The 26,564-nt window shown below is 35.8% G+C and overlaps 1 long non-coding RNA gene across 1 annotated transcript in view; it reads right to left on the bottom strand.

Moving 5' to 3' along the window:
• Positions 1-1,039: 1,039 nt before the first annotated feature.
• LOC145719887 (uncharacterized) overlaps positions 1,040-26,564 on the bottom strand; it is a 26,762-nt gene continuing 1,237 nt past the window's right edge. The window contains exons 2-3 of the long non-coding RNA XR_014142665.1: positions 14,405-15,836; positions 1,040-1,569 (exon numbers count right to left, since the gene is read on the bottom strand). This is a non-coding gene — a long non-coding RNA (uncharacterized LOC145719887). The remainder of the gene's footprint in view (positions 1,570-14,404; positions 15,837-26,564) is intronic.

The raw sequence follows: 26,564 nt of genomic DNA, 5'->3' as shown, positions 1-26,564 counted from the left end.
TCCATTTGCTAAAAGATGAGAAATTGACTTTGCGTACAAGTCTGTTATGACTATAGTAGAGAAAATAAATAGAAAGTACTTTATAAAAAATGCCCAGTGAGACGCAATAAATAGGAGGTGTTCATAATAGGCCCTCAACTAACAAGATCAACAACAGCAGTATTTATCAACCATGAGTTCTATTTAGGGTCAGACAGCTTTACAAATTCAGCTATTTCAGCTATCATGTAAAGTCTAGTAGTTACTACTGCCTTGTTGTTATTACTGCTCTCTTGTTATTTTGCTATTGTTGCCCCAAGTTTAGAAATAATGTACTTCACTAAATTAAATTCTTAGATTGGGAGAAAACCCACTGTTATTCTGGAAAGGGAAAAAACAAAACAAAACTTAAGAGGACCACACACGTTCGTCTCTTCCCCTCAAAAACAAACTGTCCAGCTCCTAAGTAGCTGTCCTCGTACAGGCTTCCCCCCACTGTCCAGAAGAAAAGCATTCCATTGAAACCTTCCATAAACCAAAATAGCATAAGGCTAAGAAGCCATTACCATTAATTTACATAGAAAAATTTTTGAGCATTCCCAGACCCCCCAAATAACCTCTCTTAGGCTTTTCTGATACTGTAGGACACATCTTGCTAATGGATACACAAAATAAATCAAGCTAAAGCACAGATGCTTAGACACACAATTCAGAACTATGACGCTTGCTGCTGACTCAGGACGCTGAGTGTGGTTCCTAGGGAAGGAGCTTGGTGAGGGGCACGGAACACAACTTTGGCTTTCTGCCGTTCTTTGATGAAAGTGATTTCTTTTGGTTTAGCGCAAACAGGGACTAAGTAGGTCTTTCCTAAAAGTGAAGTGGCATAGTGCAAACTCTCAAAATGTAGGGGATACTGTATCTACCTCTGGCTCTGTTACTGCTGGCTCCCTGCAAGGTACACATCATCTCTTGGTCTTCACTATTCCCCTACGTTGTCCCTTTCAAATTTCATGCAGCTCCTCCTGCCTAATATGTCTCCCAGATGAAAATCAAGATGAGGTTTTCTAGACATATATTTATTTGTTTTGGTAGAAAAAGCTTCAGATTGGCCATTAACCAAAGATTACAGAGAGATTCATTGGCTCTCCCAGGGCATGCCACTGTGGGCTTTGGGGGAGGCCTGTCCAGTCGGCTTGCTATTTTCATCCATCAACTCCATCTATTTACTGCTGACCTACAGGGGCTGTAACCATGTCAGAGGTGCCACAAGAAAAATTTATCCTGGGAGACAAAAAAAAAAAAAAAAAGCAGAGAACCCTTTTCTTTGGAAATTGATGGGTCCCATTCTTGGTTCATCAGTTTTGAACTTGATACAGCAAAGAAACAGAACGGTGGCTCAGTTTGTCAGCTGCAGCCCCACCACTTGACAACCCAGAGGGCAAGTTCATCCACCTCCACTACAAGGGCTTGTGCTCAGATCCCTCCATCCTGATGAAGGATTTGGAAAGGTCTCGGAGAATTCTTGGTACCACAGGCACCAGTCCTCATGTGTTTCACAATGTGACCTTAAATATATGCCAATGACTTTGTCTGAGGGAAATACAAAACACACATGTCCATACATGTAAGTACACATCATACCAAATTAAATAAATAACCATTCAAGTGTATAAAGTTGGAAGAGCATATTTTGTCCAAATTTGCCAGGGGGATAGGTTTCTACTGTTGTTAAGAACAGATTGGTAATGGGGCACCTGGGTGGCTCAGTCATTGGGCATATGCCTTCGGCTTAGGTCATGGTCCCAGGGTCCTGAGATCAAGCCCCACATTGGGCTCCCCGCTTAGCGGGAAGCCTGCTTCTCCCTCTCCCACACCCCCTGCTGTGTTCCCTCTCTTGCTGTGTCTCTCTCTGTCAAATAAATGAATGAATAAATAAATCTTTTAAAAAAAGAACAGATTTGTAAGGTTTAGCCCAGGCTCTACAGCTTACTCTCTTTGAGACCTTGGGCAAGTTACTTAACTTCTTTGTGCCTCATGATATAAGATAGTTATACTCAGAAGTTGGTTTTGAGAATTTACTGGTATGAGTTTAGAACATTTTTGTAAAACCTTCAATAATTGTTAGACAATATTACTTTAAAAATATCCAGGAAATTACTATTATTCTTCACCAACTTACATTGTTCAGATTCAGAAATTTTAAAAATAGTATTTTTTTTTAATTTTTAATAGACAACAGCATTTGGTCATAGAAAATATAAGCTAAATATTGGGATAAATGCAGATATCTCTTTTGGGTTTGCATCTGAATATGTTCAAATAGGATAATGCTTTCAGTCTTCCAATAATTCATTCAAATAAACATTTATCTAGCTGCACACATACTGAACCTCTTTCTATTTTTTGTATATGCAAAGTTTGTTTCCAGTTCAGATTTTCTATAGCTGGTTCTTTTCATAATTCTGGTATGAACTCAGATTTCACCTCCTCATAATGGCCTTGCTTGATTACCCAATCTATTTTTGCTACCCCAAAATTCTCTATAACATTGCCTTGTTTCACTGTCCTTACAATCTCAATTGCAATTAAAATATATCTAAATTATCTGCTACTTATTTAATCTGTCTCCCTCCACTCCTGCTATTTTTTTTACTGCTTTATCACCAGGGCCCAGAATAGTTCTAGACTAGCAGTAGTAATAACAATAGCTTACATTTATGCCTTTTGTGCACAACTTTATGCACATTCATTGACAATTTGATCCTGGTAACATCCTTGCAGGATATATGCTATACTACACTCATTTTACAAATGAGGAAAAGGAGGCAAAGATTGGTAAAGCAAGCGCCCATAATCACACAACTAATGAGTTCTTAACCTCTACTCTAGTCTACCTCTGAATAGGCATTTAACACATAGTTGTTAAATAAATGACTGGATGTGCTAGGTGTGGGGCAAAGAGCTGAATATGCAAAAGTCAGGTCATGGGGCACATGAGTCTACATGGGGGAAATAGATATGGGAAGTTAATTAGTAAGATAACACTTTAAACTTATACAGTGATATATGTCAATTATATCTCAATAAAGTGAAAAAATAAGCAAGATGAATAGATTGATTCAGTGAAACACTAGATGCTCCAAAAGAAGCTTTTACAGAGCACATGGAGAGTATAAATGAGGGCATGGCATTTCCTTTGGTGGTAAGTCCAGTTTTCTTAAGGAAGCTGATAGCTATGTCTATTTTGAGGGAGAACAATGAATATGGGGGTCTTAAGTTGTGCAGCATTGGGAATCTCTAAATGAAACAGTATATAATATAATATAAAATGCCTGAAACCATAGAAGCTATCTTGACAACCCTCCAGAAACACCGCATGAGATTTGTTCATATTGCAGTACCTCTATGGCTCTAGCTGAATATGGTTCAGGTGAAAACCAAACTGTTGCCATGGATATGTGAACAAATGACGGTGTGGAGATGGTCTGGAACCATCCCTAAACACTTAGAGAATAAATGCCAGTGAGCATCCCTCCATTATAAGTGATGCAATCCTTGTAAAAATTAAGCATAGGAAATTGGATCATTTATTTCAAGAAAAGTAACAAATTTAGCATTTATAATCACTGGTCATAGCTGTCACCAGATAGTATTAAAATATTTGCTCACTGTTATTAAAGCCTACATAGTCACTATAATCTATGGTTTAAATATTGTTCTTTTAAAATTTAGGGGTTTGGTTTCGATAATATCAAATAGCATTAATAAATTGTCAAATTTTACTAGGTACTTTATAATGAAAAATATGTATTTAGCTTGAGAACACTAATATGACATGTATCAACCATTTAAAGAAGAAACAAGAAGAAATAGCAGCCTGATAATTGCCAAATTTTTATCCTCTATAATCATTAACTTCTAATGAAGTGGCCTTAGCTGGCATCTTATAACATATTTCTGTATATAAGGTAATTTTGTAGATAATTTAAATTTTATTTTCAAATTTCACTTTTACTTTTCAATTTTTAAATTAATTATCAAGTTTTGGATCATGTACTTTAAGAATATTATTCTTAATCATTACAGAGGACTTAATGTAGTTATTTGGAGAGGACTCTGCTTACAGATTTACGATCTTTCTCAATTCCTTTGAGAGACTAAAAAACTGGAAAGCTCCTGTGCAGACTGTGAACTAAATATGTTATGTTATATTATGTTAGATATGTTTAATTAGAATATGTTGAAGATGAGAAACTTTTTTCATGTATTACAGTTTATTAGATATAAAGGTAGAATTTAAACTGTCCAACCACATATATATATATATATGTGAATATGAATTTAAGTGTGATTTTCTTGTGTTATCCTTGAGAAGCAATCTTGAATTAAATTGACCTGAATCTTAGAACACCTGGGTAGCTCAATTGGTTAAGCATCTGACTCTTGATATTAGCTCAGGTCATAATCTCAGGGTCATGAGATCGAGCCCCCCCACCCCCACCCCGCTCTCCTACATGCACGCGCACTCTCTCAAAAAAAAATTGAATTGAATCTTGAATTGAAGCAACCCTTAATAGATGATTTTTAATCACTTCAGGAGGAGAACTATTTTCCCATATGAATGTCATTTGTCTTCCTGTCATTAGTAATTAGTGTTACAGCTTCGTAATTTGTTTCTTTCGTCTAATATAGCCCTAGAAACTTTTCATCTTATAACCAATCAGAAAAAAAACTTTTAAAGTTGAAGGATTTTTTTTTTTTTTTTTTGACAAACCAGAGTGGCACAGCATGTTAGATTATCATGCTGAGCTTGGCAAGGTTGAAGTAAGATTTCTTGCTCTTAGTAGACAATAAAAAAATACGCTTTTTCTGCTGGAAATTTTCTGGGTTAACATTAGGATGACCTTTAGAACGTACTTCCAATTAATCCAAAAGTTTATATTATATTAAAGTTAAAATTCCCTGAAAAAAAGAAACAATTATTTTAAAAACGTATAGTATCCTGAAAAATATGCTGATTAAGTTTAATTTTCATTTTCTAACTAGCTCATTTTTGCTACTTAATAGTATTTGAAGGAACAGTAGTATGAGAACAAAGAACACATGAAATAGGAGCAGAGACAGGAAATTAAAGGACCTATGGTATCTATTCTGAAAATGGGAAAACCAAATTGTAAGGATATTTAATACTAAAATTAAGAAAAGATATGAAAAGAAACATAATGTTCTCAATCGATAGTGATCAAAAAGAAAAAAAATGGTTCGATTTGGTTTTTGTAAGAAAATGAATTAAATTTCCATTCAAATTCCTCAAATTTGCTCACTCATATATTTTCATTTTATTCTTTAATTGAAGCTACATTTTTAAAAATATTCTAATTGAAGCTATGATTTTTCTGTCAAATATATTTTATTTATCTTGCCTTTTCATAAACACAAACAGGATTCTTCTGCTGTTATTTTTTCTTTTGCAAATTGGGCTTATTTTTTTTTTAAATTTAATACATGGAGAAGGTTTTAAAATTCCACATACAATCACTGCCCACTTGACTCACTGATACCACTTTTCAGAGATTTTTCTGAGCCCTTATTATTTTTCTTTAGTTACACTGGTGGTTGCCATAGATGGCATTTTTGATAGTTATATAAGTCATGAAAAATCATTGGCCACAACACTTTAGGGAATTATTAGGGAGATACTCTTTGAGTCATATCTAAACTACTGGCCTTAAGACATTTTTAACACTGTGTTTCATTCAGATACGCATTTTATGTGACTCTGCTAAGTATAGTTACAGGTACTTTGCTTCCCGAACATTGTCTGAGTAATAAACAGTGACCATACTCTATCTTTAGTACCTATAATTTTTATTTATTATTATTCCTGTTTATTACTATGTCCTCAGTAATGAGGAAAACTTTAAAAATGTAATTAATAAATGCTCTATCGTCTACCTTATAATAGTTCTAAATTGTGAATTATTTATTTTGATAGGTGAAATTTTTTTTAGTTAAAACATAAAATTTATAACAAGACATAATATCATATTTGTATTGTTTTCCAGTTATGTAATTTTTTCCCCTATCACTAGACTAATTTTTTTTTAAGTAGGTTCCACACCCAGCATGGAGTCCAAAGCAGGGCTTGAATTCACCAACCTGTGATCAAGACCTGAGCTGAAATCAAGAGTCAGACGCTTAAACCACTGAGTCACCCAGGTGCCCCCACTAGACTAATTTTTTTTTAATTCTTGGGAATTACCTTTGCAGAGCATTAAATAAACAACCTAATATATATTCATTTTCAATTATTGAATTTAATTATAATCCCAAAATAACATTAGAAAGCATGAAACCATCAAGCCTTAAAGTAATCTCAATGTCCAAGCCTTTATTTTCATTTGATCTTAAAAGAAGTTGAAGCTTTTCCTAAGTCACTCAGCACTTGACAGAAATAAAATAAAAATTCAGGTCTCGTACTTTCAGAGCATATCCTTTTTATTGAAACTTTTTTTCTCTATCAAGACTTTTGATTAAAAAAATTTCCACAGTATCCACAATATAAAATAAAATTGTCACTGTATTTTAAATTTAAAGCAATGAACATGAAATGGGGTTGACTCCTGAACAAATTCAATAATTCTAGTACCTTTTTAACTTATTTTCTTGTAATATAACTTTTCTTGTGAAATATTAGTGCTAGCAAGAGATGGTTAGTTGTTTGCCACAGATTCTGCATAAGGTTGGGTACTTCTTGTAAGGAGGAATAAAGTGGTTCCAGGAACTGGCTGACCTCACCACCTTACATGGAAGGGTATCATACGGCCAAGAGAGAATCTGAGTAGAAATGGTATTAACTAGTCCTCCTCAAACTTTAGTTTGCATTAAAATCACCTGAGAAGCTGGCTAAAACATGTATTTCTGGGCTCCACCTACAGAGTTTCTAATTTAGTAGACCTAGAATGAGGTCCGTGAATTTACATTTTTAACCACATAGTAGGTAATGGTGGCCGTTGCCTGCCCCATGACCCACACATCACTACTACTTTGCCCATGTCCAGAAAAAAAGTTTTTTTTTTAAATGAAGTCATTAGTTTTAGTTATAAACAAACAAAAAGTAATTGCCATTGATTTACAGTATGACGCATGAATAAATTCTCTACTACCACCAATTTTAGTTATAAAAGTTGTGGACATTTACAAATTCAGTTTTTAGCATGGATATTTCAAAAGAAGAAAATCCTGTTCCACCAGGGGATAGTTTTATGGAAAGCGATGTAGGAAGGAGATACAGAATAAGAGCTATGAATTTAAGGCATGATTTATCATCTGCAAGTTAGCCCTAAGAAAGCATAACCAGAAGAACAAAATGATGCAAATAAAGTGAAAAAATATATATTTTATGGACCTTGGAAGATCTCTATTGACCACCCTGATGATGTTAATTACTTTCTGATGTAAACTACAACAGTAAAGCCTTTCCTAGTACACTTATTACAAGCTTCAGAAAATCACAAGCATATGAACCCAACTAAACAACTTTAATACAGATTTCCATTTTCAATATAAAAACAATAAGATGTTCTACTGGTATTCCAGTAATAACACTTTGGCTTAGGAAACTTTCCTTCCAGGCCATATTATGTACTCAGTCCACTTTCTAGTTTATGTGTGACTTGCTCAGGGCTCAATGGCCTTATTCCCCACCTTCAGGCTTTCACCCCTGGCACACTGTGTAAACAGCTTAGCCAACGCATCGCTCCGTCTCCATGGTTTCATCCCATACTTCAACGTCCTTAGGAAAATAAGTACTCCTAGAGCAAAATTTGATTTCACAATATGCCTGCTATTCCTAATCTTCTTTATCTGCTTAAACCTGTAAACTTTCAAATTAGTCCCGTTCAGCTACCTCCCCCTTATTAACTTGAGATCATGGATTAGGTTCTCCTATGTAGTAATTATTCAAGGTGGACAAAGGCAGTTTGTCTTTGTCTTCCTTGACCTACCACAGAGCTGAGAATTCTACCAAAAACTTAGGTCATCATTTTCTCCCGAATCTGTGGTAGGTATTATCATCATTTTGTAGATGAGATATTTGATGTAAAAAAGTAGTTGCAACTTGCCTAATAACACAGTCAACATTTTTAGCAAAGCTAAGGTTAGAATAAAAGCCTCATAAATCCAGTGTATATATTTTAAGGTATTTCTCCTTATGGAAATGCTTACATTGCAAAAATTAAAATGGACCTAGAGCGCCCAAACCTGTGTTTACAATGCATACAAAATCATCTCTCTACACATTTCATGTGGCAGATACGCATGTGAACACAACTTTAATGCAGACTCTCACATTGTTTTTCTAAGATTTATTTATTTTGAGAGAGAGAGCAGGGGCAGAGGTACAGGGAGAGAAAGAATCTCAAGCAGACTCCCCACTGAGTGCAAAGCCCTATGTGGGGCTCGAATCTCATGACCCTGAGATTATGACCTGAGCTGAAATCAAGAGTTGGATGCTTAACCGACTGAGCTACCCAGGTGCCCCATGCCGACTCTCATTTTCAACTTAAAAACAGTAAGATATTCTACTGGTATGCTAGGAAAAACTCTTTGTCTTAGGAAACTCTCCTTCCAGAGGCATATCATGCACTTACTTTCAGTCCACTTTTTAGTTTATGTGTGACCTGCTCACAGTTCAATAACTACATTTGTGTATTAGTCACCATGATAACAGCAGTACAATACAGTACCTTGAACCTAGAAGGCATTTGATAAATATGAGTTGAATGAATGTTGGAAATACTAGTAAAATAATAAGGTATATTTAAAGAAATCCAATTTATTCCTGGCTTGTTTTTCTTTTACTTAATACGGATATAAAGATGATAGCTTCTGGAATCAGACTGTGCACCACTATTAAGCTACCTCTTTTTTGCTCAGTTTTCCCAGCTGAAAAATGGTATAGTAACACCACTTAACTCACAGAATTTTCATAACAATTAAATGAAAAAATTCACATTAGTCTTTTAGATCAGCATTGGACACAATGTAATCACTCAGTAACTATACATCATTATAGGACTTTCCATTTGATACCGGTAAATAGCTGGGGTTTTTTTTAAACTCATGATAAGGGGTGCCTGGGTGGCTCAGTTGGTTAAGCGGCTGCCTTCGGCTCAGGTCATGATCCCGGGGTCCTGGGATCGAGCCCCGCATCGGTCTCCCTGCTCAGCGGGGAGCCTGCTTCTGCCTGCCTCTCTGCCTACTTGTTCTCTCTCTCTCTCTCTCTGTCAAATAAATAAATAAAATCTTTAAACTCATGATAAATGTACTAACCATAAAACAACATAAAGGACATAAATTAGATCGGAGGATATCGCAAAAAGATATATTCATCATAAAACTAGTAAAGGGCCTCATTATTATTTTAAAATAATCCTCATAACATTGTCTAAGATACATTTCATCCTGATAAAGACCTTAATAGGCAAATGGAGATTTTTATTATCCTGTTCTTTTGTTCCAAGACAGAAAATAAAGATATGCCCTATTTCAAAGTTGCACAATCTCTAATGAAACACTGGACACTCAACTTTCAGTACTCCGAAACACGTAGCCAACCAGGCTGGAAAATTTATTCAGTTAATACCACTGAGTAGAATTGCATATTTCCCACCATTTTGCCTCCTTTTCTCTTCCTTTGCTCTCTCCCTTCAACTTCGTCTGCTCCTCTATTATCATTGGAATTGGGGGTTTCATTTTTGTCATTGTTGGTGGTGGTAGTAGTGGGCTTTGGAGCAATTGCGTGTTCTTTCCTCACTGTCTTTTGACTTTTCTCTTTCCTTGACCTAAGAAAGAAAAGTGCCCACTAATCCACAAGAGCTTTGCTTTGCTTTGCTAGCAGAATTTGCGATTCAAACTATATGACCTCTCTGTTTGTTCTACAGTTTTCTTTAAAGAATCATTTAGAAACAAGCCACTACTTTCAGACATTCTCTGGTGACCAGCAGCATTTTCCATCCATCTTTCAATGAGTAATTTCCCTGTCAAAGGCCTAATCTCCCAGATAATTATATACAGTGCAGCATTATTTATTTTCTCCAACAATACACTGGAATCATACCAAATAAATCATGTGCTATGGTAAAATGCTGGTGAGCTACATGAACATGAGTCTTCAGGGCGGCATGCCCTAGGAATCAAAACTACTTGTGATTTGACACATTTATCTCTCTCACTTGCTCAGGAGCTGACACGGGGTTCAGAAAATGGAGAGTAGCATCATAACACTACAAAGGATACATATGCACTTCCTTCCTTTGAGATTTCCTCTTCTGGAAGGTGGTCTCTTATTTAGAGAGATTTGGACTGCTCTCTTGATACAAGTCATTTATATAGTTGTTAAGCAATAATTTAGGTTTTTTTTGTTTTTTTTTTTTGTTTTCCCAGGTGATCCTTCTGGACATGTTAAAGCTAAAAAGGATACATAAGTCTCCAGCCACCAGGCTGGCTCAGTTAAATATCATGTTCTGCATAACACTGGTATCAAGGGATCATGTGAAAGAGAATTCTCTTCTCCTCAGAAGATGGGATGGCGAGCTGCTTTCAAAAAATAAGTTTTAGAGGGGCGCCTGGGTGGCTCAGTTGGTTAAGCGACTGCCTTCGGCTCAGGTCATGATCCTGGAGTCCCGGGATCGAGTCCCGCATCGGGCTCCCTGCTCAGCAGGGGGTCTGCTTCTCCCTCTGCCCTCTTCCCTCTCGTGCTCTCTGTCTCTCATTCTCTCTCTCTCTCAAATAAATAAATAAAATCTTAAAAAAAAAAAAAAATAAGTTTTAGAAATAGCTTTCTTATGCCATGAGATATGTTCATGTTATAGTAATAGACGCAAGAAGTAGTATATGAGCCTGATTTGTAATTATATACGATTGTCTTAATTATGTATGTAAATCATATATACACAAAAAAGACTAAAAGGAAATAAAATGTGCTTTTTGGATAATGAGATTGATTATTGATGACTTTTTTTCCTTTTTCCTTTTCTATATTTCCAAATTTTCTACAATGAATTTTAATTATTTGTGTATTCGAAAAAATAAAACTAATGTTTCTAAAAATATTTTAAATGTTAAAGCATAGCATATAAAGGTATTTTCTTCCTACTTTGTTAATTTCCAATCAAGTTTCTTACCATTCTTTTCTTTTTAACTTGTACTATTGCTGCAAATAACGAACACCAAGGTCTTACTATATTAAAATTACTTGAATTAATATGCTTTCTTCTAAAAAACTTAATGAGTGATAATTGCAACACTAACATACAATATAGTTCAAAATATAAAACAGGAGCCAGACCATCTGGAATGAAGAGAAGCTCAACTCCAATACTTGCTAGCCGGGTTGACCCTAAGCAATATACTTAGCCTCTCTGTGTTTTATTTTCCTCTCACATTAAAGAGAGATATTGACAGAATTCACTTCACAGATTGTTGTAAGATTAAATGAGCTGTTCTATGTAAATGTTTAGGACAGCATCTCATGCATATTAAGTGCTATATGAGTATTTGTATTCTTCCCAGATTTTGGTGGATCTATTTGTGTTGGTTTTATAACTACATAAGTAAAAATCATTTCCTCTTGATGCTTCTCTAATACTCCTAGTAAGTTCCATGATGGCAGAGAACTTGCTAGACTTGTTCACTACTAAGTCCCAACTCCTACCATAATGTTTGACACCTGGTCGATATTCTATAAATATTTCTTGAATGAATAAATTCATAATAAGTATTACAGTCATAAAGCTGTGTCTAAAATGAAGTCTGATTTTTGGATGTAATCTGTTATCTGAAAGCTATCTAATTTCAAGGCTACTCCTTTTTTTCTAAGAACAATTGGAAAACGTTTCAACTGAACTATATTTGTGGGCTCTTACACTATTGTTTATATATTTCAAGTGAGATTATGTTGTCATTTAATGACCTTGCATTCTTTCTTGATATAAAGCTGATGCTGAATCTAAGGCAAGAGTCATGTTTTCTGAATGAAATCGACATGTATTTTCCATCTGACTTTTCTCTGTGTTGCTTTCAAAGTGCATATACTGAAGGATGGTAGAAGTCTCCCTATGCCACAGGCAAGACTCCACACTGACAAGTTCCACTGGCCAGGTCCCCTGACCATGAGTCATAGTTACTCAGAACATTGCTTGAGAATAATTTTACAAGGCATTAAAAGCACAAAAGATTTTAATGACTGACCCAAACGGTCTGGAATTGCAAGTGCTTCCAAGAATCCATGCACATGTTGTTTTATTCCATGTGCTTGATGTTTAGGGGCATGTAAAGGATACATAACATTTCTTTTTACTTGGAGAGATAATTTATAACTCAGTATGATGATGGGCTTGAATCTCAAATTTGCCTGTTAGTCATATTTAATACATCTTGGTAAACTTTATTTTCAGATCATTAACTGTATTGTGAAAAAGAAAAAGTATGGTATTTTAACCCTTGGATCAAGCTCAGGTTGTTGAGCTCTTTTCAGTTCTGATTGAGTACAATTACAGGATGTGAGAGAGCATTTCAAAATATTCAAGTGGTTCTAGAAGCCTGAGACTGGAAACAAATCACAGAACCATTTTTCATCTTGTCAGTTGCCGACATCATGCTTAAAGAATTCTTATAGCAAAACAAATGCCTATTTAGAGTATTAGCCATTCTGTTCCCTGGTATCAAATCAAAGCAGTAGTTCCTACAAAGAATGTTGGAAAATGTGCAATCATCGCTTTAAAAATATATACATGTGCAAAATTCATTATTACTCAGGCTGTTCATATCTCACAAAGATAGCACTACAGCACATTTCACAACCCACACTCCCTGGGCCAAAAAGGCATTAGTCCAGGCCTAAACAATGTTAAGATTATAAATATATCCGTATTTCATCTAGCATAAAAGCATTTATGAATCTAAGCAGTATGATTTTGGTATATATTATTGCTGATTTTCAGGTATGCTGAGGAAAAGCCATAAGATTTAGTGGCAGACAAGCCTCTATTCACACATCTAGTCCAGTGTATCTTCAACTTTAGCTGCACTTTAGGATCAGCTGGGGAGCCCTTATAAATCCCGGTACCTAGGTCAAACCCCAAATCAATTAAATCAAACATACTACTCGTGGGAGCTCACGCATCAGTCTTCTTTATAGCCTTCCAAGTTTTCCCATATAAAGCCAAGGTTAAGAATGACTGCTCTAGTTATAGTCTGCTGGTATGGCCAAGAGTGTGGGAGCTATCTTTGGGAGTGTTGGTAAGGGGTGGGTGGCTAAAGGCAGCATTTACTATTAATATAGGCTGGCACTTCCCTAAGTGCTTTCCTTGTAGTAACATTTAATCCACCCAAATGGGTAGAAACTATTATTATCACCACCATTTTACAGATGCAGAAACTGGAAAAGAGATAGGTCATACAACTAGGAATGGTGAAACGGGGATTCCAATCCAGGTATTTGATTACACAATGATATTTATTTAACAACTATGTTTAAGTTCATATAATACACCAAGGACAGTGTCAAAATACTTGGAGTCTCCAAATGCTTAATGCGATAAACAAAGAGATACATTCTACTGATAAACACCGAATTATGAGCAACTGCCTTCCCACATGTGCTGGAATTAAACATGAAAAAAATAATGCTGCCCTCAATAGTACCTTGGGAAAACTGTCAATGCTAACTGAATTAATAGATAAAGCTAACTAAAGGTGACCAAAATTCTATTTCCATTGATTTACGTCTGGTTTCCAAGAGGTCAGCAAAGTAGAATCATAGCCACTGTGATTCTAACAACATTGAACCAAATTGTAACTGTACTATTCACACAGATTTAGCACCCAGATTAAACAATGCTGAAGGAACAGAACTCATAAGAGCTGAGAACGGATTCTATAGTGTAATTCGCATTCTCTCTAACCCTCTGGAAATGGAGCACTGTTTAAGATATGACTTCTGCAGGGGTAATTCCAGGGGCAAGGCGGCTACAATTAAAATGACTTCATTTATGTGCAGTATAAGAAACACATTTCTCCACATCCTACAACCTGGTGCTGACTTTCTGCAGTCACAAAGAAAAGGCATAAGAAGACCATCGAAGACTTAAGCTACATTTTATGCCGCTGTTTACATGAAGAGAATTTCCTGTATTTAAGAGAATCCTACAAGTTGAAAAGCAACAATTTGAAGATATTACATACATTGTCCCTGAAGTCTAGAGACAAACAAACCAATTTAGACCCAAATCTGAATTAAAATGGTTTTATATAAGTAAATGTCAGAAAATTAATAAATGTGAGTTTGAAACCAATTCTTGATTACCTACAAGTGTTATTTCAGGACCATTAAAACGAGTTACTGTCACCTTCAAATACTTACACCATCTTCTGGTAAATCTCCAATGAGGTCTTCATTTCTTTAGCTGTTTTACCATTTAAAAGTATTTCCAAAGGGGTTTTATGCTATTCATAGTCATTTATTGCTCGGTGTGAATTAATCTTTTAAGAGTAAGATTTTCTATGGTTTTAGGAAAGAGAGTATGTGGGTCCTGAGACCTGGAAAGGGTGGGGAGAGGAGCTGATATCCAGAATGTAAGAAACAGAATGTGTGCAAACTCTGAGGATGCCAAAGGCAAAGTCAGTCATTTCCCAAGTTTATCTTGGAACCACCTTCAATAAGAAAGCAGGAGACATCTGAGAAGGGAAACTAGAAAAACTGTCTTTTCTTTTGTTTTTGATAATACACATTTCCTATGGCTAATTAAGACGATGATTTATGATACACAGAGACAGATATTTTAATTATAGGTAACCCCTTTAGCACTGACCAAAATATGAAAACAAGTATATTGAAATCCTTAAAAAGGAACAAAGAGAAGAAGAAAAAAAAAGGAAAAGAAGAATTCATATCATCATCACCATCATCACCATGCCCATTGTCATAATTTGGCTCAATAAATCACCAGAGAGATTAGGTGCTTCATGAAGTTGAGCCAAGTGAGGCAAGATTGATTGCAAATAAGAACCAAATTGGCATAAATTTAAAAAGCCACTGAACTGACCATATTGAAGTGCAGAGAAATCACACCACAAAATATATAAAGATTCAAACATGTAATAAAAATCAGATTAAAGAAATAAGGTTTAAGAAGCAAAGAATAAACAGAAAACCGTGATGATCTCCAAATGATAGAAATATTGAAGTAACTTGAAAGTATATCATGCACAGTATAAAGGTAACTTCAAGTAACCTTATGCTTAAGGAAGACACCGCTGATTCTTGTCACTGTATTGATATAAAAAGCAATGTATCATACTCTTGCTATCACTCTCGTTTATGAAATTTAGATTCATTTCTCCCAAAAGAGATGGAAATAAGGAAGAGAAAGAGAAGTGAGAATTATAACCTCACACAATGAATTTCTAGTGATAAATATGAAGAGGAGAATAATGTCAATTCTAGAAATTAAATATACCATTCTTAAGACAATAAGGGCAATGTGGCAATAAGTGAAATATTCCCATTCATTGAGGAAATATTTTAAGAAATAAATTTGAGAAAGGGTGGAAAAATCATTATATCAGTTCCCAGTGCTGTAAAACAAATCTCCCAAAAATTTAGTGGCATAAAACTATAGCAATGCTATTATTTCTCATGATTCTTATTTGTTAGGAATCCATAAGCAGCTTGTCTGGGCAGATGTTTTTCTCAGAGTCCTTCATGATGCTCCAGATTGTAGGTCCAAGTGGAGCAGCTGGTGGTTGACCAACCATCTCTCTCTTTGTGTGGTCTCATAGTTTTTCCCTGTGATCTCTGCAGATGGAAAAGTTTGGACTTCCTTACAACGTGGTGACCTCAAGTTTGTGGGATTACTTACATTAATCTCAGGACCCCAAAGCAAGTTTTCCAGTGAGCAAGGTGGAAGCTGAATTTCCTTTTATGACCTAGCCTTGGAAGTCATCTATCAACACTTCCGTCAAAGTTTTCAGTCAAAACAGCTGCAGCAGTTGGGGCACGTGGGTGGCTCAGTCGGTTAAGCATCTGCCTTCAGCTCAGGTCATGATCTCAGGACCTTGCTCTACGGGGAGCCTGCTTCTCCCTTTTCCCCTCCCCTGCTCTTTCCCCCTGCTCCTGTTCAAATGCTTCGTGCACGCACACACATTCTCTCAAATAAATAAAATCTTTTTTAAAAAATTAAAAAAAAAAAACAGCTTCAGCAGTCTTCTCTGTTTCAAGTGCATGCGATATAAATCTAATCTCTCTATGGAAGGAGTATGAACAAAATATTGCCAGCAGATCATGCAGGTTGGGAGATACCATGGAGATCATCTTTGGAAAGTATAATCTATCACGGCAGTGTTTCCTATGCCACGTGACCTTCTGACAATATGTCTTTCATATTTCTTCCATTGAAAGGTTAGCTTTATATCCCATGCTAACTTACATTTTGCTAGACTCTGGGAACAATAAAGACAGTAACAGAATAAAATAGCGAAGTATTTCATTTAATCCTATCATTACTCCCATTTATAGTTTCAAAAATTGAGCTTCAGAAAGTCTACTTAGCATGTTCAAGATCACACTGCAAATAGCTAATATAACCAATAGCCCTCATAAAACCAGTTTATCACTGAATTCTTATTTATTATAAAGGCCTACTTCTCAAAACACTTTTCAGTGGAAGCTCAGCAGCAGACCCACCAAAAATGATGGGAAAATATTGAGGTTAGCCCCACAAAGTTCTTGCCAGGGCTGCAAAGATCAGACTCTTGGCTTGTCTATCAGTACTGTTCTACAATATATTATTTAACTTCATTCATATCACCTTCCCATTCCATATCAGTTGTTACGATTTTATTTTAACTTTATTTAATCTAATATCAGTTTTCTCTCCTAGCAAACAACCAAGCCTCCAATTTAAAAAAGAAAATACTGTCTGGTATAAATTCCCTCAAATTCCCTCCACTCCACATCAAGTTTATCTTGAACCATGTATCTCTTTTCATTGGATTCCTACTTCTACTCAAAGCCAATCCCTTCCCCTGTACTTTGGATCCCCTCCCTTCCTGTCTGCTCTGAGAATTTTCTGTCTTAATTATGTCCATTTATTTTACCTTCTACCTCTTTTCTCTATTGGATCTTTCTCTTCCTTTTAAAAACAAGTTCACATTCCTTATTCTGGGAAAAATAACCCTGCCCTCATCTCTCTCCTTCTCATTTATGCTGCTTCCCTGTCCAGGTTTCCTTTCAGGTCCAAACTGCTTATCACAATGGTCTGCACTGCATGGATTCCCTTTATTATGTCCTACTCACTCTGACTCATTTTGGTCTGGTTTCAGCCTCTCATTTCCTTCAAGTTATTCTTTCAAATGACACAGTTCTGTAATGCAACTTTATGACTAGTGATATGATAGTTGCATATGCCTCCTTTTTTAGTAAAGACGCTTCTCGTAGCATTTATCCTAGGGTCAGTATTTGCCACGGATAAAGTTTTTACCTGATGCATTTAATCAGCTTCTCACTAAAATTACTTATTCCCTTTCCTTTGTGTATATACCCAGAAGTGGAGGTGCTGGATCATATGGTAGTTCTATTTTTAATTTATTAAGCAATCTCCATATGTTTTCCATAGTAGCTGCACTAGTTTACATTCCCACCAATAGTTTACAAGGGTTCCTTTGCCTTCTTGTCCTTGCCAGTATGTTATGTCTTGTCATTTTGATAATAGCCATCCTAACAGGTGTGAAGTGATATCTCTTTGTGATTTTAATATGTATTTCCCTGGTGATTAATGATGTTGAGTATCTTTTCAAGTACCTGTTGGTCATTTATATGTCTTCTTTGAAAAAATGTCTATTTACGTTCTTTGCCCATTTTTTAGTTGGGTCATTCAGGTAGTTTGTTTCTTTGCTATTGAGTTATATGAATTCCTTGTATATTTTGGATATTAACCCTTATCAGATATGTGGTTTGTAAATAGTGTCTCCCATTTCATATGTTGCCTTTTCATTTTATCTATGGCTTCCTTTGCTGTGTAAAAGATTTTTAGTTTGATGTAGTCCCACTTGTTTGTTTTTGTTTTTGTTGCCGTTGGTTTTGTTGTAAAATCCCCTCAAAAAAGCATTGCCAAGACCACTGTCAGGGAGTTTACCCCCTCCTCTTTTTTGGAGTTTTATAGTTTCAGGTCTCATATTTAAGTTTTTAATCCATTTGGAGTTAATTTTTGTGTATGGTGTAAGATAATGGCCCAGTTTCACTTTTTTGCATGTGGCTATCCAGTTTTCCCAATTCCACTTATTGAAGACTATCCTTATCCCATTGTATTTTTTTGGCTCCTATGTCAAAAATTAATTGAACATATATGCATGGTTTATATCTGGGCTCTCTATTTTGTTCCATTGATCTATATTTGTCTGTTTTTATACTGGTGCCATACTGTTTTAGTGAATATAGCTTTATAATATAGTTCAAAATCATGAAGTATGATGCCTTCTGCTTTGTTCTTTCTTAAAAATTGTTTTGGCTACTCAGGACCTTTTGTAGTTCCATATAAGTTTTAGGATTGTTTTTCTCCATTTTGGGGTATATACCCAAATGAAACAAAATCATTATCTCAAAGATAATGATATCGGTACTCTTATGTTCATAGAGCTTTATTTATAATAGTCAAAGTGTGGAAGCAACCATAGTCTGTCAAGGGATGAATAGATTTTTTTTAAATGTGAGATATATAAATGTAGCATTACTTAAAAAAAAAAAAGAAGGAAAAGGAAATCCTGTCATTTGTGTCCTCATGGATAGATGAAACCAGAGGGCATTATCCTAAGTATAATAGCCAGACAGAGAAAAACAAATACCTCATAGTATTATTTGTATGCGGGATTCAAACAAAACAAAACAAAACATAGAACTCATAAAAAAGGAAGTAGAAAAGTGGTTGCTAGGTACTGGCGGGGGTGAAGAAATAAGAAAAGATAAGTCAAAGGGTACAAACTTTCAGTTATAAGATGAATAAGGTCTGGGGATCTAATGTATAACATGATCACTATAGTTGATAACACTGTATTGTATAATTGAACTTTGCTAAAAGAACAGAACTTAAATGTTCTTACAGAAAGAAGAAAAGATGGAAGGAAGGAAGGAAGGGAAAAGAAGAAAGAAAGAAAAAGAAAGAAAGAAAGAAAGAAAGAAAGAAAGAAAGAAAGAAAGAAAGAAAGAGAAAGAAAGAAAGGCAAATATGTGAGGTGATGAAAGTGTTAATTAACTCTATGGGAAGACTCCTTTCACAATGTAGACATGTATCAAATCATCATGTACATTTTAAATATCTTACAATCTTATTTGTCAACTATATATCATAAAGAAGAAAAAATAGCCTCATGACTCTTAAAATACCAGTTAGAAGAGGCCAAAAATGTTTTCATTTCTTTACTTCTCTTTCAAGCCTACATGGCTTTCAGAGTACATTTTACCCATAATTAATATCCAGATGCTTTTTATAGTTAAGTGCTTATCTCTTGAAGTCCAGCATGGCAAGATCAGCCACAGTCAGGACTAGGAAAGGCTATAGAGACATATTTTATCATTAATGTCCTCACAGGCAGGGCTGGCCATTGTCTTAGTCTGCTCATGCTGCCATAACAAAATACAACAGAGTGAGTGGATTAAAGAACAGAAATTTATTTCTCACAATGCTAGAGTCTGGAAAATCCAAGATCAAGGTGCCAGCAGATTTGGTTTCAGCTGAGAGCTCTCTTCCTGGTTTACAGACAGCCACCTTTTCACTGTGTCCTCACTTTACCTTTCCTCTGTGTGTGCACACAAAGAAAGGAAATGATTTCTCTTTTTTCTTCTTCTTAAAAGGCCACTAATCCCATCATGAGAATTCAACCCTTATGACCTAATATAACCCTAATTATCTCCCAAAAGCTGCACCTCTTCTTCATACCAGAACATTGGGAGTTAGAGATTTAATATATGAATTTAAGGAAGATACACATTCAATAATAGCTATCCTACAGTTGGTTCCAAAGTTCCCAAGACTAACAACCGATTTCAAGATTGTAGTTCAATTCAGAATTATGAACTTCCTCATGAGCTCTGAATGTGACAAGAACCATAAGTGGTAGTTTCTTGTTCCAAGGTTAATGTCAGGCTTGTGGTAATCACCTACATTCTCCATCATACGTGAATAAGTCTTTGAAATTTTCACAATCTTGGGTCATGATGAATCTTTATTAGCTTTGGGTATTCTTGTGGATTCCAAATTAGGACATATTGAAGAATAGCAGCCAAAGAGGTAGATGCTTAGGTAAAGACAGGGGATTGAACATACATATTTAATTTGAACCCTTCCTGAGACTACACCAAAACTGCAATTAAAAGATTTTTTTTAAATGCATAGGGGCACCTGGGTGGCTCAGTTGGTTAAGCATCTGACTCTTGATCTCAGCTCAGGTCTTAATCTCAGGGTCATGACTTCGAGCCCCACATTGGGCTCCATTCTGGGCATGGAGTCTACTTAAAAAAATTAAAAAGGCATATACCAGTAGACACACAGATCAATGGAACAAAATAAAAACCCCAGAAATAAACCCACAATGATAATTAACTTATGACAAAGGTGACAAGAATATACAATGGGTAAAAGACTTGACATTGCTGGATTTCAAAGTAGAAGTTTCAAGGTCTCATTTCCATTGAGGGCAACTCAGCCTCTTATGGCCACAGGGCCTATGCTTATTTCCAGGAGTCACATAAAAAACAATGCATAATTCCTTGGAAAAGTGGAAAAGAGAATGGCATTTCCTCCTTTGTTTCATGTAGTCTGTTAATCCTCTCTCTTAGAGTAGGGATTTGTAGGTCTAGATTTATATCATAAATTGAGATCCAGTCCATATTCATATGGAGCTCAGAATGATGCTACAGTTCAGCATATGACCAAATTTGCTGGCTCTGTGGGGCAAGCCAAGAAGACTTTGGACGTGGCATTAAATCACCTCTTTAGAGATGTAGTAGGTGGGGATGCAAGGAATCATCTGGGAGGTACACCAATCTGGCACTCAAAGAATGGTAGACAAAAGGTAAGTAATGCATTGCCGCAGAAATAGATCACTACAGAAGATGAGTTTCTGGATATGTCAAGGCTAATACCTAGAATGAACTAACGTAACACTTGGAGGGGAAAGTTATCAAAAAGATAAGCTTTATCTGAATTATTATCTGAACAAGGAAAATTGGAAGCCTAAGTCAAATGCTCAGGGGTAAATTGTATATCAGATCCCGAGAATAATAAAACAAACTGGACATAAGAGGATTGAATAAGAAAGAATCAGAGAAGCAATCATGAATTTCAAATACTTAAATATTTGTTTTGTGAAGAGGAATTAGAATTACTTCTGAGATCTCTTATTTTTGGAACTGGGTATAACCCACTGAATCTATGCTGTGATCAGTCCACAAGGAAGGATGGATCTCCACTCAAATTTGGTTCATACATAGAGATGGTGCATCACTATATACACACTAAGAGTGCATGGAAAGGTTTATTACTCATATAACAAAGCTTTCCAGGGAAAGCAATGCAGGTTCCCAGGCAGGTCTGAAAATGGCTTGAGGACAGCAGGGAAAGGATATTAGCTTAGCTTTTACTGTAATAAAGCAATGGGGTTGGAGAGAGGAGTCCCTCAAGCAGATCAATGTTTGTGTGGTTCAAACTTTCTGCTGGTGTCAAAGGAGGAAATAAACTGGATTTTCTTATAAGCTTGCCCAGATGTAGGTAAAGTGAGTGATGGGGTTTGAAAGCTGTCAACAGTCAAACATCAATAATAAGGTCAAATTCTTTATTACAATCTAGTATACTGAATTTTGAAATAGTAGAAGTTATACTTAAGAAGAAAAATCTAATTTGTACAGATTGTAAATATTAAAATGATGAAGAATTTATGGAAGGCTGATTATTGTCTTCTTGAGATTCTATGGCTATACCTTTGTATAATAAATAAGGTGCCTTAGAAACACCTAATTATTTCAATTCCTAGATTAAACAAAGATGGTCTCAAATGCAGAACTTTAGAGGAATATTATAATTGCTTTTGTACAGCATATGATACAATACTCATATTATAAGAGTTAAATAATAACTAAATCAGATGAATATTTTTACCACTGTTTTAGTTCTAAATCAGATAAATCCACAATGAGTTGGAAGAATAAATGAAGGTGAACAGAGCTTCATTCAAGTAAAACCAATCTGGATAATTCAAGAAACACACTTGATTCAAAGATATCTTTTAAGTTTGAGAGTTCTCAGATATCAGTTTTAAGGGAATATTTCCACTTCAATACCTATTTGATAGTAATGTTTTTTAATTACTGCTCATTTTTGCATAATATTCCATATACATAAGAAAATGTCCCTTTGTCTTATAATTATAATCTCATTGTCTATAAGTCTTATGTTAAAGATTACCAGTCAGTGCCCAGTGTACTACCTTCTGAGAAAAAAAGTAATCACACATATATGTCAAAATAACACTAGCTAAGGGTTGCAATAAAGGCAAATGAATAAATATGCATGTTTATTATTTCTGTCAGGGTATATATTTTTAGCTCTGAAAAATGCTTTAAACTTAAATATGATGGCAAACTAAATGTTAACCTATGACTGCCTGAAATCCTACAATTGAAGGAGATTAGATTGAAAATTGACAATATTACAAAATAGTGTACAGTTGACCCTTGAACAACACGGGTTTGAACTGCACAAGTCTACTTATATGTGGATATTTTTTAATAAATAGAATACAGTAGTGTAAGTATATTTCCTTTCCTTATGAGTTTGTTAATAGCATTTTCCTTTCTCTAGCTTATTTTATTGTAAGGTTATAGGTTACAGGGTCTAATATATATAACATACCAAATATGTGTTAATGGACCATTTGTGTTATCAGTAAGGCTACCAGTCAAGAGTAGGCTACCAGGAGTTAAGTTTCTGGGGAGTCAAAAGTTATACATGGATGAGAGGCAGCATTCATGGAGACTCCTCTCCAGGAACAAAGGACGTGGCTGGTGCCATTTCCCTCCCCTCCCCTCAGCATAGACACAGAGCCACCTGAGGGAGTAGTTCAGTGTTGACAACTTGTTTACACCAAGCTCCCACTCCCAACTCCACCCCCTACCCCAGGGCTCTAGAGAAACTGCCCTTCTCAGTCAAGCCTGCCTCAGTCCCAGAGTGGTGGGCCCCTCCCCCAGAAGACCAGCACAGACCCCTACCCACACCACATTTTCCAACCAGAGAGTTCTGCAGTGCCTGTTATGGTGGAGTTAGGGTCAGGTCTCACTTCTCAAGCAGACAAAAATGCATCTACTTAAAATTTGCCACATTCAGGCCAGGGACCAAACACTGCCCACAACTGGCAAGGAGAGCCTCTGTAGACAATTGGCCTAAAGAATAGAGCAGCCACAACACAACAGCATAGTACTCACAACACACACCAGAGACATTCCCTCAATCCTCAGGCACTGAGCACTACATGACTTCTTCATAAGGCCATTATTTTCAGGAGCAGGAGAAATAACTGGCTTTTCTAACATACAGAAGAAAGCAGACTTAGACAAAATGCCAAGATAGAGGAATTTATCCCAAATGAAAGAACAAGATAAGGCCACAGCCAGAGATCTAAGCAAAATAGATATAAGTAACATGTCTGATGGAGAATTTAAAGCAACAATCATAAAGGTACTCACTGGGCTTGAGAAAGGAATAGAAGACATCAGGGAGACACTAACCATAGAGATAAAAGAGTCAAAAAAGAATCAATCAGAAATGAAGAATGCAATAAATGAGATTGGAAACCAGCTTGATGCAATGAACAGCAGGCTGGAAGAAGCAGAGTAATGAATTAGTGACATAAAAAACAAAAAATGGAAAATAATGAAGCCAAACGAAAGAGAGAAAGAATTAGGGAACACAAGAATAAACTTAGGGAACTCAGTGACTCCATCAAACATAGTTACATTTGTATTATAGGAGTCCCAGAAGAAGAAAAGAGAGAAAAGGGGGAAGAAGATTTATTTCAAGAATTAATAGCAGAAAATTTTCCTACTCTGGGGAAGGAAACAGACATCCAGATCCAGAAGGCACAGAGAATTCTCATCAAAATCAACAAAAACAGACCAACACCAAGACATATTGTAATTAAATTTGCAAAATATGGTGATAAAAAAATCTTAAGAGCAGAAAGATAAAAAAAAGTCCTTAATTTACAAGGGAAAACCCATAAGGCTAGCTGGAGATTTCTCAACAGAAAGTTGTTAGGTCAGAAGGGAGTGACATGTTATTTTCAAAGTGCTGAATGAGAAAAATCTGCAGGCAAGAATATTCTATCCAGAAAGGCTATCATTCAGAATAGAAGAAGAGCTAAAGAGCTTCCCAGACAAACAAAAACTAAAGGAGTTTGTGACCACTAAACCAGCCCTGCAAGAAATTGTTAAAGGGGATTCCTTAAGTGCAAAGGAGATGCCAAAAGTGACAAAGACAAGAAAGGATCAGAGAAAATCTTCAGAAACAATGACAAAACAAGTAATAAAATGGCACTAAGAACATATCTATTAATAATTAATTTGAATGTAAATGCACTAAACACTCCAATCAAAAGAGGTAGGGTGTCAGAATGGATTAAAAAAAAAAAGACCCATCTCTATGCTGTCTACAAAAGACTCATTTTAGACCTAAAGATAACTGCAGGTGGAAAGTGAGGGAGTAGAGAAACACTTTTTATGCAAATGGATGTCAAAAGAAAGAAAGACAAAGAAGGGCAATATATATTCTCAAAGGGGACAATCCAACAAGAAGATATAACAACTGCAAATATTTATGCACCCAAAATGGGAGCACCCAATATATAAAATAATTAATAACAAACATAAAGGAACTCATTGATAAAAACACAATAATAGTAGGAGAGTTTTACACCCACTTACATCAATGGACAGATCATCTGAACAGAAAATAAACAAGAAAACAATGGCTTTGAATGACACACTGGACCAGATGGGCTTAAAAGATATATTCAGAACATTCCATCCAAACCAGCAGAATACACATTCTTTTCAAGTGCACATGGAATATTCTCCAGAACAGATCACATATTAGACCACAAAACAGGCCTCAACAAATACAAAAAGGTTGAAATCATACCACGCACCTTTTCTGGCAACAGTGCTATGAAACTAAAAATAAACCACAAGAAAAAATTTGGAAAGACCACAAATACATGGAGGCTACACATCATGCTGCAAAACAATGAATGGGTCAACCAGGAAATCAAGAAGAATTATAAAAATACATGGAAACAAATGAAAATGAAAACACAATGGTCCAAAACCTTTGGGATTCAGCAAAAGTGGTCATAAGATGGAAGTATATAGCAATACAGGCCTACTTCAAGAAGCAAGAAAAACCTCAAATAAACAACTTAACTTTACACCTAAAGGAGCTAGAAAAAAAGCAACAAATGAAGTTTAAAGCCAGCAGAAGAAAGGAAATAATAAATATTAGAGCAGAAATAAATTATAAAAAACTAAAAAAGAACAATAGAATGGATCAATGAAACGAGGAGCTGATTCATGGAAAACATTAATAAAATTGATAAACCTGAAGCCAGACTTATCAAAAAGAGAAATGACCCAAATAAATAAAAATCACAAATGAGAGAGGAGAAATAACAACCAACACCACAGAAATACAAACAATTATAAGAGAATATTATGAAAAACTATATGCCAACAAATTGGACAACCTGGAAGGATTGGACAAATTCCTAGAAACATATAAACTGCCAGAACTGAAACAGAAATAAATAAAAAATTTGAACAGACTGAAAACCAGCAAAGAAATTGAATCAGTAATCAAAAAAAACAAAAACAAAAAAAACTCCCAACAAACAAAAGTCTGGGGTCAGATGAATTCACATGCTAATTCTACCAAACATTTAAAGAAGAGTTAATACCTTCTCAAACTGTTACAAAAAATAGAAGAGGAAGGAAAAATTCCAAATTCATTCTATGAGGCCAGGATTACCCTGATACCAAAACCAGATAAAGACTCCACTAAAAAAAGAGAACTACAGGCCAATATCCCTGATGAACATGGATGCAAAAATTCTTAATAAAATACTAGAAAATCAGAATCTGTCCTAGGGGGCGGAGCAAGATGGTGGAGGAGTAGGAGACCTGGATTTCGTCTCCTCTCAGGAATTCAGATGGATAGGGATCAAACCATTCTGAACACCTACAAACCCAACAGGAGATCGAAGAAAGGAATAGCAACAACTCTCTGAACAGAAAAGCGACCACTTTCTGGAAGGTAGGACGTGCGGAGAAGTGAATCTGAGGCGATATTCGGGAGGTTAGACGGCGAGGGAGGGGCCCCCGTCGGCCGCTTCTGGCAAGTGATAGAGCCTCAGAGCACAAAATCGGAACTTTTAAAAGTCTGCTCCGCCGAGGGCCGTCACTCTGGTGGCTAAGCGGGGGGTGG

The sequence above is a fragment of the Leptonychotes weddellii genome, chromosome 2 (assembly GCF_054177405.1).
Source record: "Leptonychotes weddellii isolate Sample4059 chromosome 2, ASM5417740v2, whole genome shotgun sequence".
NCBI lineage: Eukaryota > Metazoa > Chordata > Mammalia > Carnivora > Phocidae > Leptonychotes > Leptonychotes weddellii.
This window is presented reverse-complemented; position numbering and strand designations above follow the sequence as displayed.